Genomic DNA, 4,684 nt, shown 5'->3' on the forward strand with positions numbered 1-4,684 from the left:
TTTTTTTTTTTTTTTTTTTTTGATGTCATGGGGATTAAACCCAAGGCCTTTGCCTTTCAGCCTTTTAACAGTTTTTTTAAAAATTCTGAGACAGAGTCTAAGTTGCTATGTTGCCAAGCCTGGGCTCAAGCCTGTGATTCTCCTGCCTCAGCCTCCAAGAGTCCAGAATTACAGGCATGCAGCACCAGGTCTAGCTGGAAAATACTATGGAAAGTATTCGACTTTTTAAAAAAATTTTTTTTTACCAACCTGTAGAGTCTGTGAACTGAACTCACCCACTGACCTAAGTTCTAATTTGATTTGGTGACTTGGGATGACCTCAGCATTTAAATTACTTACGTCATGGTGCAGTGTGTCCTTGCTCACAGAGGTGTCACGAGTCTGTGTGGCCCAACCTTCCCTGGTCCTGACTGAGTGGAGAAGGGACTGGTAGTGTGGGCATGCATGTGGCTGGCTCTGAACCCTGCTTGTCCTGCTGTATTTTAATTGAATTTATAAGCCTCTCTCCACCTGGCTTTATCTCTTTATATAAATATCACCCGTGCTCAGCACCATGCTGACCACATAATAAATCTTAAAATAAATATTGTACGGATGGTGAATATGTACTTCACTTAAAGTAGTGAATCATTTCTAGGCTAGAGTTGATGTGTTTTTATCAAAGTTGTACCTTGTCAAGTTGCTGATGCTCTTCTCCCTTCTGATTTCTCTTCGTAGTTTGCTGGTCGATTCAGAAGGACTCTGGCTCCGTGGCATTGTAATGTGCACAGACATTTCCAAGGCAATGCAAACAGCTGACGCCACCTGCGCCCCAATCCTAAGACTGTACTGAAAACATGGCACAGGTTCAGCATTGTCGTAATGGAAGGAAATTGGTTGGCAGTGGCTCATTTCTGACACAATCTGTGGTCCCCTGTGAGGGAGGAGCAACATCTGCACAGTGACGGTCCAGCGTGCCGTGACGTCGTGCGTGCGCTGTGACATCCTGCGTGCGCCTTGACGTCCCGCATGCGCCGTGACGTCCCGCCTGGCTGCCAGGCCTCGGTGTGCTCCCTGACCGTTCAGTCCAGTTGGTGGTCTCGTCTTTCGCCGGATGCTGTTTTGATAATTTTTATATAACAGAATCCGTACTCTGTTTATAACCTAAGATAATAAGGACAGTATAAATGAGTTACCTACAGTAATATATTTGCTTCTTATCTTTCACTATTTCTACATTAATTTTTAGCTGTAAAATTGGATTCTTACTCTTTCCTGGTTGTTTTTTTTTTTACTATTTGGTTTTCAAATTGTATTTAAATGTCAGAATTCTCACTATTAGAAATGATGTATCATGTTACAGCATTTAAAAGTAAACCTGTTAAATTTCCAGTTTGTGTGCACTAGACACGTTTGATGAAATCCCTGCTTTGTTTGGCCAAAGGCTTTTTAGCTACAAATATTTCACAGCCAGTGAGTTGCACATTCTACCTTATGTAATCCTGGCATCTCTTCAAATTAATTCTGTACTGTTTTCAAGGACTTAGGATAGGTGGTTAGTGGGATATCTGGAAAGTTCTCGATTTACTAATGACACATATCTATTTACTGTTGCAATGTAATTACTCAATTTACCAATGTATTTCAACAATTAAACATTTTTGTTACTCCTTACCAGAATTTCTTAATTTTTTTCTGAAAAACACTTTGAGAGGAGTGACACATGGCACTGTGATCTATAGACACACTATATCAATATATAGAGGTAATCATAAATTAAGGAAATAAAAATGTCTTGCCACAAGAAAGGCATTGCCTTATTGATTTTGGTTCATATAATAACCATAAGAACATCAAATTAGTGAAAGATAAAAATGACTAAGGAATTACGATACAGGTCCTCCGAACTCATACCCACAAATCCACAGTGCCATTTAGATGGGTCACCAGCAGTTTAGCTCGGAGATACCAAATCGATTGAGTTTTTGGAAAACTTTCAGTTTTCAATTTTAGGTTCATGGAATCATGAAAGGATTGTACAGAGAGTTCCTGTATGTCAGGACCCAGCTTCCCCCAATGTTAGTCTTGCTAACCATGGCACATTTGTCAAAACTAACTAGAAATACAGCCTTTAACTATATTCCATTTGCTTTTCCATTAATATCCTTTTCTTTTGGTACCAGGGATTGAACTCAGGACCTTGCACTTGCAAGGCAGCAGCAGAACCACTGAGCTAGATCTCCAGCCCTCACTAACATTCTTCTTTAGGGTCCTGGAATTGAATCCAAGATTGCATTGCAGTCTGCTAAACTTTGTTCTCCTTTTCTCCTCCCTTGACAGTTTCTTAGCCTTTTTTGCTTCTTCATGACTTTTAATGCTTTTGAAGCCTGCTGCTTAGATATTTTGAAGACTGTCCCTCCATTTGAATTTGTTTCCTTATGATTGGACTGGGGCTTTAGGTTTCTGGGGGAGAGGACCACAGAAATGTAATCTCCCCCCTACCATGTAATAATAATAGTACCTGTGAGACTATCACGTCTCTTTACTGGTGACATTAACCTTAGTCACTTAGGTGACTTCTTTCAGCTTTCTCCACTATGAAGTTTGTAGGTTTCCTTTTCTAAAAACCCAATTAAAAAGTTGAAAAACGTTTCTAAAACGTCATTGAATTTCATTATAAATAAAGTGTCTTCCATATTATGGCAACTCTTAACATTTACTTTCATCTAGATATCACTTATGTTTAGACCTCTTTGATTCTCACATACATCCCACACGTCTTCAGGTAAATGATTATCCTCTTAATATTAAGCATTGTAAGACTTTTTTATTTGGTACCGGGGTTCGAACTCGGACCTTGCGCTTGCAAGGCAGGTGGTGGAACCACTGAACCAAATCCTCAGCCCTGCCAAACTCCTGATTGAACAGTTTAGAGAACAAACTTAAAGATCTTTCAGAAGAAAAGTGAGAGCTGAGTAAAGTCTCTGGAATTCCAGAGTTAAACCTTTCCAAACAGTATATTTCTTTGCAAGATTACTTAAAAAATAGGTGAGTTTCAGAGAACTTATGGTCAATAAGACTGATTGTTGTAAGAAACCAAAGCCAATGGGCACTTAGATTGCATTAAAAAGATTGCTAGAATTTAGGTGGGGGGACATTGCTTGAAACTCGAATGTAGAAACATCCTGAGCAATCCAGCCAGCCCAGGGGGGCCATTTCTGAGGAATGCTGGACTGGTGAACTAAGCTTTCAAAAGTGATGAGGACCAGGCTTTGGAGAGACAAGTGAAGACAGAAGATGCGAAGTCAGTACAGTGAGGAGTTGCTTTCTCATTTCTGAATTGCTAAGATTTGAGGAGGTAGAAGATACAGTCTCAGTCTCACAAGTGAGAGCTATGACTAGCAGTATTGTACCCATGTCCAGAGTTTTGAAGAATTTCAGGGGTTAGAACATTATGTGAGGAACTCACTCCCGGGAGAGAGTTTAGTTTTCTTCATGTATGTTCACTTAATTTAGTGCACCCAAGGAACTGAGCAGTACACACGAGGACACACGTTCTGGTAACTGGTGTACCTGGAGTTCCCTGTTCTGATTTTTGTTCTTTCACTGGCCATCGCCGGTCGAGTTCTTGCTGGCCCTGGGGGGCACTGGTGGCTAGGCACAGCTGGAAGACCACTCTGCTCAGAACTGTGGGGGAGCCTGCATGGACGTGGCCAAAGTTGGCACAGAGCAGAGACATGAAGGTCAGAACGGGCAGGTGAGGAGGCTCCCCAGAGAGCCAGCCATAGACAGGAGGAGACGGCAGCATCTGGCAGTGTACTAGTGAGCTTTGCTGTCACCAGCACAGCCAAACACAAATGCCTGGTGGCCACAGCTTGGAGGAGGGTTTTCTCGTGGCTCACAGCCTCAGCTCCAGTGCATGCGTGGCAGAGGGGCGGGAAGGAGGACACACCCTTCCAGACCACAGCCCCAGGGAACCACCTCCAGCCAGGCCCCACCTCCAACCAGTGTGTTCTGTTCCTGGACTCCTCCTTGGAGAATCCATGACCCAGTGCCGCATGATCCAGTCGCATTCCACACTTGGGAGCCTTGGGGAGACGTTCTGGGTCTAAACTGGATCACGCAGAGGACTGCAGGGGCAGGGGCCCAGATCCCTCTCAGCTCAGGAGCTGAGCCGGGCTGGGTGGGAGGTGATGGTGGTAGGTGGAGTGTGGGTGAGGGGAGCCCCAGGGGCTCCTGCCATCTGGGGGCCGTGAGAGTGGAGCAGCCCCGTCACACGCTGGGTCCTTCCCTTACCTCACAGGTTTGCACTGACATTTTCCCGGCTGCCGTTTTGTGGGTCTGTCTGTGGCAGGCCTGGCTCTGTGAATGTTTTGGCTCCCCCATGTCACCTATAGTCCAAGATGTGTGGCGTTTTCAGGTGTGGCAGAGGTGCACAGGCAATGAACAAGTCTGGAGTATTCCGTCAGGGCAGGGCCCGGCCAATCTCAGCGCTGAGTGTAACCGGTGTTAGTAAGTAGGCCCTTGTATGGTTTCACATGTTTCTCCTATGTATTTTTTCTATAAAACCATTACAAGGGGACACTACTTTGCCATAAAGAGAGAGAAGCTTGGGTCACTTGTAGGAAAATGGGTGCACCTCAAGACCATGATCTTCAGTGAAGTAAATCAGAATCACAAGCTTAAATAGGGTATGGTTTCCCTT

The 4,684-nt window shown here is 44.0% G+C and overlaps 1 protein-coding gene across 2 annotated transcripts in view; it reads left to right on the forward strand.

Annotated features, from left to right (window-relative positions):
* The window catches only part of CUNH12orf75 (chromosome unknown C12orf75 homolog), a 15,386-nt gene extending 13,591 nt beyond the window's left edge, over positions 1 to 1,795 (forward strand). For both annotated transcript variants that reach the window (XR_781652.3, XM_010631318.3), the window contains one exon: positions 718 to 1,795. The gene's annotated coding sequence lies outside the window, so the exon portion shown is untranslated. The remainder of the gene's footprint in view (positions 1 to 717) is intronic.
* The last annotated feature ends 2,889 nt before the right edge of the window (positions 1,796 to 4,684 follow it).

This window comes from Fukomys damarensis, unplaced genomic scaffold (assembly GCF_012274545.1).
Source record: "Fukomys damarensis isolate Sample0158 unplaced genomic scaffold, DMR_v1.0_HiC HiC_scaffold_15, whole genome shotgun sequence".
Taxonomy (NCBI): Eukaryota; Metazoa; Chordata; class Mammalia; order Rodentia; family Bathyergidae; genus Fukomys; species Fukomys damarensis.